A 15,942-nucleotide genomic window follows, 5' to 3' on the forward strand; every position below is an offset into this window, starting at 1 on the left:
ATTAAATGTAGAGTTCACTTACTTTGCTAAAAGACACTCGTTGTAATGAAAGCACAGCTACTTGGGTAGTAGGCAATAAATTAAATGTATACTAACTTGAGGTTAAGGCATTGTGTTAAATGGCAGTTGTTCTTGCTTTGAAATTAGAAAAAAGGAAGTTCACCTACTCGAATACAGGACAGTAGAATGAATTGCATGTGCCTTAGTCACCCAAAAGGCACCATAATAAAACAGGCCTACATTACATTCATCATGTTTCATTGAGGCTAGATTAAAAATCATTTACTCTTAGTCTCATATTAAACAAAATGCTATATTCTCCTTGATTTTATTCATTCTGTCATTCGGCTCTGTATGCAATAAGAAGTGCACTTAGTGTAAAATTAGAGATGTACACTCAATGATTAATAGCTAATGAGTTACTAAATTACAGTTTCAGTTGAACAGTTTAGCTTTCACAGCAACAAGAGGCTCTTGTCAAGTCTGCAATACAACGAGGAAATGAAAATCCACTTTTTGCACTCTTCCTATTAAGTTGAAGATACCTGGAGGGGCCATCAGGTACTAATCATTACTCAACATGATTTTCTTTGTTCCCATTTTTCATGGGTTCACTAAATGAGTTCTTTACTTTGGAAGAGTAGCTGTGAAGCTGTGAAGTTAAGTTGTGAGCGTGGAAGCTAATTTTATGTTGCGACTACCAATAAATTATTATTAGAAGCTTTTAAGTTTTCTTCAGATAACCCCTCCTCATCTTAGCTGCAGTTCCATTTTCACCAAATATGGTGGCTCAGAAAGTTTTAGTTTAGTTGTAACACTGTCTATCATAAGTTCTGACAAAACTATGCCGTCAGCCAGGCTGACAAACTATGGCAGCATGGAGCAGGCCTAAGTGGAAACAGAAGTAGAAAATCCATATAGGAATAGCACAAAAAGACAAGGTGGCCTGATGCACTTTGAGGCTATAATATCATGCCCCTCATTCTTGTCATTACCCATTTTAGGTCTTGACTGCTTTCTTTTTCCCAATGGCTTCCTAACCTCCAAGTCAGTAGCCATGTTTCCATTAACCTCCTTAATGTGGCTTTTGAAATTGTGAAACAAAAAAATGGCAATGGGAACACATGAATTTCAAAAAAACTCTCAAAAGTGGCAAAAAAGTTTATATGCTTGCATGAGGTAGTTTTTCAGGTGATTCGACAAAGCAATAATTTGGATAACTGCAATGGAAACGCTTTTATCACATTTAGGTCACATGACATGACATAAATTTTCAAATACCTGTACAAATGTGATGTGGTGAATACAGCAGCATCATGAGCACTACCGGGTGACCCAACACAAATGTCCCTGTTTATTGATCTGTTGTCAATGACCACCTACAGAACAACAGACGTCCAGCCTTTCCTGTTGACATAATACCTGTCACTTGGTGCACAAATAGGGATATGCAAGCTGTCCATTGCACCATACACGTGAGGTATTTCATGTGCCTCATAATTGAGTTGCGAAAAATACAGTGCCTCTTCCACATCAGGTAAAGTGATCTATTGCCTCATTAGTTTTAAGGATATGGACTGACAACACCTCTTATACACACCTATGAACGATGGTTTTGTTCACACCAAAAGTCTCGGCAACAACCCTGTACACCACACAGGTAGTGCTTCTTGGTCAGGCCTAGTTCCTCGGTATATGTTACAGCAGGAGACACAAGAGGCCTATTGTGCTACATAATTTCATGAATGTTGAGCTGCTTATTCTAAAATTTTGTACCCACAGCTCCTCAGTAAAATCACTGCTGATGATTTCAAAGAAGTCCCTAATATGAGGCCTCTGCCAACTTCCCTTATTATATTCACTCGCTCTCATCGTCTCTGATTAAAAACAAACATGGCTATCATAGACTCAATTGAAATAACAAAACCAACACCCATCATATCGGTCATCATTTTTAATTTCAGGTAATAAAACAAACTTTAAATGCATAAAATCACTCAATGGAAACACAGACAATTCACATTTAGTGTTTTGTTGACTTTTTTGTGTTTTTGACGAATTATCGCATGTTTTTTTCGAATAACTGCAATGGAAACATGGCTTGTGATTCCCCCACCTTCTTTAAACTTCAGACTTCATACTTTTATTTAATGCTCAGAGAAGGCACTAGATTCTTTTAATGTACAATGCTACAGGTCTACTTACATACTATAGGTTAAATATACAACAGTTCTGCTTATTGGTAGCCCAACACTCTCTCCAAGCATGTTGCTTAGCTTTCTCATTCTCATAGAACAGCGTTCTTACACCTACACATAACAAGAAGGGAGAAGGCACATAATGGTAGAACAATGTTGGGATTCTTTGGAATTTTATTTAGTTTCTGATTTCAAGAGGTATCTTATTCTGGGGGGACTATATCTATATCAAAAGCCCTTGTGTATGAGCCAACTCTAGTACTTGGAGCCACCCTGCCTTCTCCTGTCTCTAGCCACAGTGCACATTTCCCTCCTAAGGCAAAGGCCCACTAAGCCCATATGACAGTAAGTCTGATTACATGTTTGCTAAGATGCACTAGATTACTTTGATTTCCATTCTTTTCCATTCTACAAAAGCTGGTAAAATGAAGAATGTGTCCATCTTCATAAGAAGATGTCTTGTAGCCCTTAAAAAATTGAGGTACAAGGTAATAGTAGCAAATGATTGGGCAGATCAAAGGTCAAGAAGAAAGGGAGGTAAAGACAAGGAAAGAGATAAAGAAAAGAAGTTTCTAGATAGGTAGTGCACACATATAGAAATTATGTGAGGGATGGTTAAGTTGTCAGCGGTGGGTTGGCACCCTGCCCGGGATTGGTTCCTGCCTTGTGCCCTGTGTTGGCTGGGATTGGCTCCAGCAGACCCCCGTGACCCTGTGTTCGGATTCAGCGGGTTGGAAAATGGATGGATGGATGGATGGTTAAGTTGTTAAACAGATAACTAAAGTTAAGTTAAAGGAGGGAGAATTTGTTTATTGATGCTATGGAGCAGGTGAAGCAATGTACCAATAAGCATATGAAAAGGAAGACAATATAAAAACAGAATTCATTACAGTCCTTACACACTGTAGCACTCTGGTAAATCGGCTTGAATTCAGAGATGTGGCGAGAAATGACCCAAAATCTGTTACTGGCCAGTTAAGGTTAGTGCACGAAAAGACATAATGTTTCAATATCAAACGCTGGTGTAATTTTGGAAAGTGACTAAAGGAATGTGTACACAACAATGTTAAAGGTTTGAGGAGCTCCACCCCAGTTAGACCCAATATATTCGATGCCAGCATTGAAAACAAAGTGCAGAAATGTCTTCTCAGACAATAGTCCTAGACAGAACTGAAGTAGGGTAGTGGCCCTCTTGGTTATATAGATCTTCAACAGGAAGAGGAGGATGGACAATGGAAGTGATGTCAGCACTGGAATGGTGGTTAGGCTTCCATTCTGCAAAGGGAGGAAGAGAGAAGACAATAAACCATGGGGGCAACCCCTGGTTCGGTGGGTTATTACCATCACCTGAGCCCTTAAGCTGCCCCCCATGTGCACATTCTGCTGGTTTAATTTTTTTAGTTCTTTTTGTATATTTATTCTTTTCTTGGACCTTTAAAATGTAATTTTCAGCTATTGTTTATTTCCTTGTTTTTGCCTTTTCATGATGTAATCCTGTGCTTCTTGGCACATTTTGCATGTAAAAATACCTTTCTATTGGTCTGCCAACAGTGTCACTTAATGACAAGTGAAAAACCAATTTGGTGAGGAGCTACTGCAACTACTCATTTTATTTTTACTTAAAAAGTAAAACAAAGACTCTTGTAAAAAGATTTAGAACTTATTAGTGTGAACCCTTGCTGCAAGAATCTCTTCAATATGACAACACCTACAACTGAGTTTTACTCAGCAGTGTCAAAAATTCATCCAGAGAAGGCAACTCAGATTGATTGTGTCAGCTAGGAGCTCATTGAGTGGAGGGAATTAAATTAAACATGAACATGAAAAAATATTGCAAAAGCAAATGAAATGTAAAAACTACCAGTGCCACCGTACACTTATTTGAGCTATACCACCTACGTTTGTCTTGTTACACTGCGACTTTGCAGCATTACATTCTGCAGAATTGAGTTCTGTTTGTTATTATCTGTTGCTAAATGCACTCTCAGGTATATTTATTGTGAGTCAAATAATGTGGGCTTTATTTGTATCATAATGACGCATCAGCCACCCATTAAAATTGGGTGGTCCATGCTAAATTTATCTTGGTGTCCTCCATCCATAGAGTTATATACATATTGTTACAAATATTGTTGTCACAGCCTCTGGTTTTATTTTTATTTGAAAATATTCCTTTATTTAATGATCTTGCATTGTACCAAGTGGTATATTCAGTGCTGTACTGATACACAGGTTGACACATACCCATGGGAGGGTGCAGGTTTACCAGTAGTGTGGGTGTAGGATAAAAAAAAAAGGTTTTTGATTTGGGTCAGGCAGGTACAGTTTGACGTACAGTATATCATCAAAAGCTATAAAATAATAGGAAGTAATTATTTTTGAAAAGTAAGAAAATAGAAAAAAGTGTAGCCTGCTGTTGAGGTGCATTTCCTCTTTGAGGACTGTGTGGAGAACAATCATCTTGCTCTTTTGGAAAAATCAGCAAACACTTTTGCCTATACAAACTTGCAAACTCAATTTTTGTATTTCCCCCCAATAAGTGCTAGCAGTGAGCACGATTTGTACACATCAGGTTGTGTTTTAGAATCAACTCACAACTGACTGAATCCTACTGTGCTGGTCTCAATTTTATTTCTACACAGTGCTGCCAAAACAAAATGTGCTAAATCAATGCTAAAATGAAACTTAATGCAAATCCTGTTTAATATATTAAGGCTTGAATAACATCCTAGTTAATCTATTTGAGTCAAGTCGCTTGCATGAAACTTTTTTTCCTTTTGCTTTCTGTTTTGTTTCACTGCGTGGTAAAGACAGATCCATTACTGGAGGAATTTTTGTCTATGTTAATCTTATTTACATTGCTGCCAATATTTCAGTAAATGTTAATCGAATTAATGTTCATGTGTTGTCATTACTATTAAAATGGGTTTGGGCCAGAACTTTTATCATTTTATTTTGGGTCGGGCAGGTACAGATTCATTTTTCATAACTGCAGCTAGGTGCAGGTAGAATAGGGCTGACCTGCACATCACTACAGTGTTGTGCTCTGGGATTTCAGTATGTATGAGTATGTGCGCTTGCAAATGTCACCTTACATGTGTTTGATAGATACAACCTCTGCTTGGCTTTTGATTTAGAACCCAGTTATATTTATTGGGCTGACACCTTTTTCCAAAGCATCTCACAGCAACTGACATATAATTGGTTAACATTTCTTTTTTTTTTTTTCAATTGGAGCACAAACGGGTGAAGTGACTTCCTCAGGGTTGCTCAGTGTATGTGGCAGGATTTGAACCTGGAACCTCAAGGCTTGTAGTACAACGCCTTAACCACTGTGCCACACTGCCTGGTTTGTGTGTAGGGTGAAGTTCTCTTTGTTCCAGTCTGTTGTGTATGTACTCTTAGGCATACTTGTTGTAAATCTAAAATACTGTGTATTTTAAATGTATCAATAAATCATGCATTCCTCCACCATCCAGAGATAAATTTGTTTGTCCCTGAACCTTCCTGGGGGTGATAATAGTCCACCTCAAGGTGCTTTCTTGCAGACTTGCATCAGATCAAAACATTTTTAGAGGACATATCCTCCATGACCTTCTTGAAGGTTAGACCCACCTTTTATTCTATAAATCTGTCCAATTCTATCAGAAATAAACTTTGACCATAGGCAAATTTCAAACCTGTGTCAGTTACATCAGTGAATACATGTCTGCTAACCTTTTTCAGTAACAAAACTTGACTGCTCCATTAAGGATGTCTATCTGAGCTGCAGCTTGGCATTTTTATGCCTTCATTGCCTACTACACAGATCACTGGATTCCTTTTCAGACAGATTTACCTGGTTTTATGCTCATATAACTCCCATCAATACTGTAATGAACAATTCTCAACAGTAACTCATTTATAGTCTTACTGCCATCTCCATCCTTACACCGGCATTTAAGAAATGGTTTGAGGCCTACCACACTTTATGGTTACATGCATTTCCTAGAGATCAGTATTGTATGTCAAAGTGCGGATACATAATTCATGCAAGTCCACTTTTATGAAACCGAAAGAATACATCCTCCCTGTCTTTATTCTAAGTGAATCTGATATAAATGAGCATGACCCAGTTAAGTCTTGGAGTGAAAGGGTTCTGCTTGTTACATTTTTTAGCACATAGGAAAAAACTTTTGTACACTCATTATACCAGTGTAAAAGCCTACATTTCTGTGTAAAGTGAGCAATAAACTATAGAAAGTCATTTCAATTCAGATTCCCTAAGAATTACTGTTTTAATTATAATAATGTGCTTTGGTCAGATTTGCAAGTATGTCGGACAACTGGAAATCCAGCCCCTGCAGTCACACATTTCCTGAAAACTGAAAGACAACAATTATTGTTTTTTAAGGGTTTAATAGATTCAGTAATTCATAGATTTGTCACCTATTTTGTTTTTGACAACAATTATTGTTTTTTAAGGGTTTGATAGATTAATTAATTCATAGATTTGTCACCTATTTTGTTTTTGATGTATTCATTAATTGTTTCAGGATCTCACACTAGCTGAATTAATAAAATGCTACATTTTTGAAACAGAGCACAGCAGGTTGAAAATCAATTTGGTTCCATTCAATTAACTTTATATAGCTCACTTCCATTCACAAGCCTAGAAAATTATATGCATTTAGAAATCTAGTATAGTTAAAATGAAACTCAAAGTAATATGCCGATAAATCACAGTATTAAACACAAAAACAATGCAAAGTGCACATAGATTCATAGATTTTGTCTAAAATCACCTAAATACAAGGGTTGTACCAAACATAATAGCCATTTTGTATGTACTAGTTAAGTGCCTGGAAATTCTGACATGAGTGATTTATAAATGTTCCGTCTATTACCTCACATCTGAATAAAAAAATGGAATCACATGCCTCAGGCTTATGTGTATAGCTCAATGTGTGAAAGTGGCTGACAAGGACTGAAAGTGGTAATGCGTATGGATGACACTTCATGTACGACTTCAGTTCTATCTCTGCATGGAACACAGGCTGGAACACAGATGTCACTGATCAACTTTATAAAATAAAATTATATATATATATATATATATATATGGCTTTAATCATCATCCCCACCGTGCCGCTCCGGCCGAAGGATAAAGTGTCACTTCGTCCTGTCCACGCACATAGTGCCTGCACTCACATCCACCGACTGCTTCCTGTGGGGCTATTCCTCCGGCCCAATCGGATCCTTCCCCAGAACGAGATGAACATTCCTTGGTCCCACCTCCATCCAATCATCAGCGGGCACGCAAGACACACCTTCCAATCCCGTGCCTGTCTCGGGGAGGGACTTCCGGTGCGCGGCCATCTTGGTTTCCCTCCTTCTAATGCGGTGACGAGCCGGCTTTCTGAGTCACAGCATCTCCTCCTCGGCAGCTCCCGCTGCTGCTGCTGCCGCGTCTGCAAAGTCCCACAGATCAGCATGCATCTGCCATTGACGCAGACCCGGGCAGTCCCTGCCTGCAAAACATAAAACATGCTCGGCCCCCCAGGGTGTCCCGGCCGGGTTGCCCCCCCCAGCCACCTGTGACTATATATATATATATATATATATATGTATATATATATGAATGGAAGAGGGCGGCACGGTGGCGCAGTGGTAGCGCTGCTGCCTCGCAGTTAGGAGACCCCACCATAGAGACAAGAACCAAATTGTCCATCAAAGACATAATGTACCTAATATCACTTTACAAAAAACTCACTTTCATTTCAACGGCAAGTATTACACTCAGAAAGAAGGCATGCCAATGGGATCACCGTTATCAGGACTCCTAGCGGAACTGGTAATGCAGCGATTTGAAAACATGGCTTTATCCCAGATCACACCCAAAATTTGGATACGCTATGTAGACGACACATTCGTCATACTAAAAAAGGACCAGCTGAATGAGTTCTACAATCATATCAACACAATATTCCCCGCAATCCAGTTCACAATGGAAAAAGAAATGAACCGACACATCAGCTTCCTGGACATCTACATCAAAAGAAATAATGACGCCACCCTGACCACAAGTGTTTACTGCAAAGAATGCTACGCAGACAAGAGTTTACACTTCACCAGCAACCACCCGGTATCTCATAAACGGAGCTGTGTGAAAACCCTATTCAGACGAGTCCACACTCATTGTAATACTAAGGAAACAAAAAATAATGAGAGACGCTATCTCTTCCACCTTTTCACCTCAAACGGATACTCAAAAACATTCATTAATCGGAGCTTACACAGGAGACGGCAAATAACTCGGCAAACAATCGACTCAAATCAGAACCCACACCCCACCTGGCACTCACTCCCTTATCACCACAAGGTGTCAGAAGGTATAGCACGCATCCTGACCAAGTGGGGCGTCAGAATAGCACACAAACCCACGAACAATCTGCGCACAGTCCTCTTTAATGCCAAAAACAAGAAATCGACAGCAGAAACACGAAACGCAGTTTATAGTATCCCATGCAATTCTTGCTCAGCGGTATACATAGGACAAACTTCAAAAAGAATCTCAACACGTGTGCAGGAACATCGCAACGCCGTCAGAAGAAAGGACGCACTATCATTGATCTATGCACATACTAAATCGACAGGACACACCTTCAACTGGGACAATGTAAAAGTTAAATTTAAGGCCAGTACTAAAAGTGCCAGAGAGTTGGCCGAGTCTTGGCTATCAAATGAAAACGCCATCAACAGACACTTGGACATAAATCCAGCATATGCTAACTTAAGAAGAACATGTTCATAATAAATAAACTATACAACCCCCCCGATCATACTATATATATTGTGGGGAAGAGGCCAGACACAGACAGGCAGACATCGTTTTGTCACCCAACACACGTTTATTTACAATACTTTGTACAACTGTAACACACATACAACCCAGTGCCGTAGCACCAATCACCCCAAAGTCCTGGCCTCTTCACAATGCCTTTCTCTGTCTTCTGACTGCCTCCACTCCTCTCCTCTGAGCTCCGTCCTCTTCCACCCGACTCCAGCCATTGAATGGAGGGAGGCGGCCCCTTTTATAACCACTCGGATGTGCTCCAGGTGCCTCTGAACAATCTTCCACCGGCACTCCCCAGTGTGGCGGAAGTGCCGGCTGCATACCTGGAAGCACTCTGGGTGTCCCTGATCATCTTCCCCCCAGCACTTCCGGATATGAGGTAATGGACGGAACATTTATAAATCACTCATGTCAGAATTTCCAGGCACTTAACTAGTACATACAAAATGGCCATTATGTTTGGTACAACCCTTGTATTTAGGTGATTTTAGTGCTGAGTGCTGAGGTCCAGGGCTCCAAAGGCATTGGGGCACCCCCTGGCGGTGACCACAGGCCCCTACAGGGTTGAGCTTCAAAGTCCCCATAGCCACCAGGGTGGTCGCCCCCACGTGGTCTTGGGGAGGCGTACACCCTCCTCCGGTCCTCCGGGGCATCCCGGCTGTGTCGCCCCTCCAGCCACCTGGGACAATATATATACTATATACATATATATAAAATCAATAAGCTCTTCCAAAATCACTGTTTATGAATGGCTTAAACAGGAGTCTGCTGCAAGAAGATCCTCCATCTTATAGAACAATGGCCAGAATACATGAATTAAGATGAGATTTTTATTTTGATTTAAATGTAGATTTGATTTAACACATAATAAAATCCTTTTCAAATCTTTATTCAATACCATGCCTATAAAATGTATTCACCTCCTTGAAAGTTCTCACATTTTATTATTTTGCAACACTGAATCACAGTGGATTTAATTTAGCTTTTTTGACACTGGTTAACTGAGACAGACTACTTAATGTCAAATGGCAAAGTGGTCTAAATTAATCACATATAAAACACAAAATGATATCTGCTAGACAGGTTTAATAAAACTCTAAGGTTTGTGCGTGTGTGTTCTGTCCCTTAAAGCAATATGACTGGTCAGTTTGGCTTTGGTGTGATTGGCTTTGGTGAGGCAAAAAAAAGAAGACATGCAAGTGTTAGACTAATGAGGAGAAGGAATGGCATGAGAGGAATGAGAGTATAAAAGCAAGCAGGAGGTGAGAAAGGTAGCGTGAAAGTAATAACAAAGTCTGAGAAGCAGTCTTTATGGGAACACACTCGAGAGAGGGAATGGCAGTCAAGAGAGGTTCAGACACACATGGATACTGAGGGAAAGGAAATACACCGTTGTGAACTGGGAGTACAAAAAAAACATACTGAAAGGCCCGTAAGTACTCCAATAATGCCCACTAGAGTGGGATATACCACCAAACCCCAGCTAGATAAATGAGTAAGCACAAAATCTTTATCCATCCATCCATTTTCCAACCCGCTGAATCCGAATATAGGGTCACGAGGGTCTGCTGGAGCCAATCCCAGCCAACACAGGGCACAAGGCAGGAAACAAACCTGGGCAGGGTGCCAACCCACCGCAGACAAAATCTTTATAAAAAATAAATAATTTTTTTCTCACAAAAATGTAGTTCCTTTGAAGCTCTTTTGAGCATGAAGGCAAAACTGGAATTGCCTAACACAATATGGCAATCCAAAGCAACAAAGGTCCCAATACACATATGAAGGAGTGATCAAAGAGTAGAGCAAAAATTAATAAAAAAATTAAAAAAGCATGAGTCACAGGAAAGCACAGAAACTGACCAAAATTCTCAAGCACATTCACAATGAAAAAAAAATTTATGAGAGACCCTCTATATTTATAGGGTGGAGGGCAGTTCCTAGCAGTGATTAGCAGGTAAGGCTGTCTCTTGGGGAATCACCCATAAAACAAAAGGAACATGACAACAAAGCAGATAATAAACCAAAGTAACATTAACATTGTAAGGTTTTTAAACTCTTTTGGGACTCCCCCCAACGGGACAGCAGGCCGAAGAGCATCCTGAAGTGCAATCATTGTTTCTGTGGTAGACAGTTGCCAGGGCAACTACAGGCTCCCAGCGCTGTAGCAGCTCGCAGAAAAAGCAAATCCAAGCCAACCGCGATCATGCTATAAATGCCTATAGTCGATGGGTGATGCAAGGAACATTATAACTGCAGGGAACAGTATTACTTGGCCACTAACCTGGCCACGACCCTGCCTGATTGTTGTGTCTGTGTATAGGAGAGTGGAAGATCCCGCTACAATAAAAAAACGTGCTGCTCCTGTTTCAAGCTGAATAATGCTGGTCTTGCTAAAGTACTTAGACTCAGCCTCGTGTTTTGGGGTGCAAGACAGGGACACACATGTCACATATATAAATATAAAAATCAACAAGCCAGGGGAGAAATCCCAGCTGAAACATGACAAATACACAGGGCTAAAGACATAATTTTTACACTATTCTGTTACCTGTCTTCGGCAGGTAGAATGGCTAGTAGTATATAAGTATTCTCCCCTTTGATATGACACATCTAATCATCACTGATGAAGCCAATTGGTTATAGAAGTCCCATAATTAGTTTAATGAAAATCACCTCTCTGTAGTCGAGGGGTTTCAATTGATTACAGTATAAATACACCTTATTTGGATGGTCCAACTTGTGGCAAGTCAGTATTGTGGCCTAATTCACACAATGAAGACAAAAAAATACTCCAAGCAACAATGTGAAAAGGTGATTGAAAAATACATGGAATGGAGAGAAGAAAATATCCAAGTAATTGAATGCCCCTTGGAGTTCAGTTAATCAATCATTCAGAAATGAAAAGAGTATGGCACAGTTGCAAATCTACCTAGAGCAGGACTTCCACAAAAACCTAGCGATTGTGTGTTAGAAGAAGACTAGTGAAGGGGCATCAAGAGACCTATGGTAACTCTGAAGGAGTTGTGAAGACAGTAGATAAATTTGGAAGGACTGTGCTGACAACAACTATTGCCCAGAAGCTTCACCAGTACAGCTTTATGGGAGTGTAGCAAAGATAAAGTTACAGTTAAAGAAACTCACACGATATCTCAGCTAGAGTTTGATAGATGGCACATAGGGTATTCCTAGAGTCAGCAGGAAGAAGATACTATGGTCGGATGAGACCAAAAATAAAGTTTTTGGCCATCAAACTGAACACCTTGTTTGAACACTCAACATTATCAGAAACACTCTATCTCTACCATCAAACGTGGTGGTGGCAGTATCATGATGTGAGGATTCTTCCTTGAAGCAGGCTCTGGAAGGCTTATGAGGGTAGAAGGTAAAAATAATACAGTAAAATATATGGAAACCCTAGAGAAAAACCTAATGTGGTCTGCAAGAAACCTGCTCAATGGGAGATGATTTTCTTTCAGAAAGTCAATGACACCAAGCATAAAACTAAATCTACACAGGAATGTCCTCGAGTGGCTGAGTCAGAGTCAGGATCTCAATCCAACTGACAATTTGTGGCTGGATTTTAAAAAAAGGCTGTTCACTCCCAATTCTCAAACAACCCGACAGACATTGAGCAGTTCTGCAAAGAAGAATGGGGAAAAATTGCAATTTCCAGATGTGCAAAGCTGATAGAGACCTGTGCACAAGGCATGGCTGTGAATAGTGCATCTACTAAATACTGATTTGAAGGGGTTGAATACTTATGTGATTGATTATTTAATGTTTTATATTTGTAATTAATTTAGACCACTTTTCAGAAATCTGTTTTAATTTTGGCATTAAAAAAACTTTTTCTGTTGATCAATGTAAAAAAATATCAAATTAAATCCAATATTATTCGGTGTTGTATGACAATAAAATGCGTAAACTTCCAAGGGGTGAATACTTTTAATAGTCACCATAATAAAATTATTACATTATTTTTGATACAGCCTTCAAATTAATAAACAGATCAAAATATGTGCACAAGTTAAGTTGTGGCTATCTGACAACTGACAAGAAGTAAAACAAAATCTACATGGATTCAATTTTTGCAAACTGGTTATCCACTACTGCCACATCACACAAAGCACTACAGTGCAGACAGTTGTCAATGATTTTTGGATGAATATGACAAAGGACTGGTGTTGGGTCTACAATTAGTGATTTGGGTCAAGCGGGTTAAAAATTAAGATAGCAGCAACAGCAAGCCCAACTGCAATATACAGGGACTAGATATTGAGAGCACAATGAGAATGGGAGTGAATTAACAGCCTGTCACAATGACCGCTAACATTTTTAAAATGACTTACATCTATTATTGTAGTGCATACTCTGGAGTAAGGCATTAACAATATCTGTAAAGTAAGAGAAGGCTAAGCTGTTTAAGATTTTAAAATCAGTTCTAATTTGAATTGAATGCCATGGTAGCAACCTAAGAAATGCTGTGTTTTGAACTAATTGCACAGTAGAAATCAAATGATTTGAACAGCCTAATAATAATTGATTCCTAGGTCAATACTAATTAAGAGGTTTCCAGGCACAACGGAACCACAAGAATGTCACAAAGCAACCAGAAGTCACGTCAGAGAAACAAATGAGTAAGAAATACAAATACTGGCATTAGTAGAGGTCTTGCATAGACTAATGTGGGAACATAGTGGCTGGAAGGGTGGTTTAGCCAGTGGTGGGCCGTCAGGGCCTGCAAGGCCTTCTCTGCTGGCTTAAAAAAATATCTGAATCACAAACTGATGTTAATTATATTTTGTCCATGAATACTTATTAAATAATTCCAAATAGTCTGTCCGCTTCCTTTCATAGCTTTTCAGATGGTTGTGCTGCTTCCAGACATGTATTTTCGTATTAAAGCATTTAACCAATTACATTTCAGCCATCATTTGTTGCCAGGCAGGGTCATAGTCAAAGAATTCTGCCCGGAGGCCTTCACAATCTGTTCTGCAGGCCCTCTAACACAAAAAAATGTCGATTAAACTGTTGCTTCAACCAATCAGATTTGGAGTTGGTGTCACTAGGGCCCTCTAGCAGGCGTACGGCAACGTCACCGTATTCAGACCCGTTGATTGGATAGGATGGTGTAATAGAAAAATCTGAATGAGAGCATGGGGCAGCTGTATGCATTGGTATGTTTGGCAGTGACCATTCCCGTGTCCACTGCTTCTGTCGAGCGGACATTTTCAGCCCTAAAGCGAATTAAAACTTATGCCAGAAATACGACAGGGCAGGTTCAACTTTCAGCATTAGCTTCGATGGAGATAGAAAGGGACTTTGTGATGGAACTGAAGCGCATGGATAATCTGTACGACACAGTAATTGAACTGTTTTTGAGGAAAGAGAGGAGGATGGATTTTGTTTACAAATAATCCGAATTTTTGGTGAGTAAAATGTTGCGATTTTCCTAAATAATATTGCAAGTTTATGAGTTATTATTGATGTTTTTTATGTGTGTCGCAGGCTGTAGCTGCAGTAGAAAGGAAATTGTTCATCCCTGGTTTGTCTATTCAATAAAGGCATTTATTGTGGCTACAGGAGTTATCTATCTGCGATGCAACAGCTCTTTAAACTGTAATTCTGCATATTAAGATGGTTTTTATAACCATAAATTAGTTTTTGAGGGGTGGGTTAATTCAGACGGAGCACTACTGAAGGCCTAGGTGTGAAATGCACGGTCCACCACTGGGTTTAACACAGCATATATCCTGGATATCCCAGTAAAGAAAGAGACAGGTAGACCACTCCTGAGAGTGAGTTAGTATGGTCAGAGTAGGCTGAAAAGAGATTCTAAGACTGGATGACCAGTGGCAGAATCTGGTCAATAACATGGGAAGCCGGGAACAGATTGCTTTTTCAAAAGTGAAGGTGGGGAAGACTGACAGAAGGTGTAAACACTAGAGCATAGCACACACTCTGTAGCTTCAAGAAGAGTTCTCTTAGGAAATGGGCAGAAGATAGACCACATTGGAAAACCAACACTTTAAATCCCATTGCAGGTTCAGGAATGGAGAGACACCAGAAGCTACTCAGAGGAGATCTATTCTTGTGTCCTTATGATAGAAGAGGGCCTTCCCCTAACCATAAAAGTGGCTTTAAGTCTTGAAATACTCCCAACTACATTTAAAGCCATAATTGAGGTAATTTCAGAGTTGTGGCAAAGGCCCTTCTAGTTGAAAGAGAAGATCTAAATCAGGGGTCTCCAACTCCAGTCCTGGGGCCTCATGCATAAAGATGTGCATAGAATTCACACTAAAACATGGCATACAGACAAAAGCGGAAATGTGCACACACACAAAAAAATCCAGATGCATGAATCTATGCATACTCCAACTTCTACGTTCTTCCGTTACATAAATCACAGTCAGCATGAAAAGTAATGCACGTGCACGCGCCTGTTGTCTCTCCCCAACTCCTCCCAGAATTATGCCTCTTTGAATATGCAAATCAATATAACTAGCCCTTAAGCTCAGCGTTCTGTGAAAAGACAATTGCAAAAGCACAGGGGAAAAATAGAAGAATTTCAGCGAATACCAAGTTGAGGCAAGGAAAACATACTATTTGTTGGTTTAAACAGTGGTATAATCAACAAAAGGAAGTTGATCGAGTGACATAGAGTGTCGGAGAAACTTGAAAGTTCAAGTTCACAAAGTTGCACAGTACCCGAAATAAAAAAAAAATTGTCAGATATCAAAGTTGCCATGAAAAGGTGAGTCATAGCCCTCTGTCTGAGAGTCATATGAAAGCTTATTAGGGTACAGAGAAAAGACAAAAAATAGGCACACAGTGGCAAAAAAAGCTTGAAATCTCAACTTTAATCTCGAAATTTCCACTTTAATCATGTAGTTTATTTCATTAAAATAG

This window comes from Erpetoichthys calabaricus, chromosome 1 (genome assembly GCF_900747795.2).
Source record: "Erpetoichthys calabaricus chromosome 1, fErpCal1.3, whole genome shotgun sequence".
Classification (NCBI taxonomy): Eukaryota; Metazoa; Chordata; class Cladistia; order Polypteriformes; family Polypteridae; genus Erpetoichthys; species Erpetoichthys calabaricus.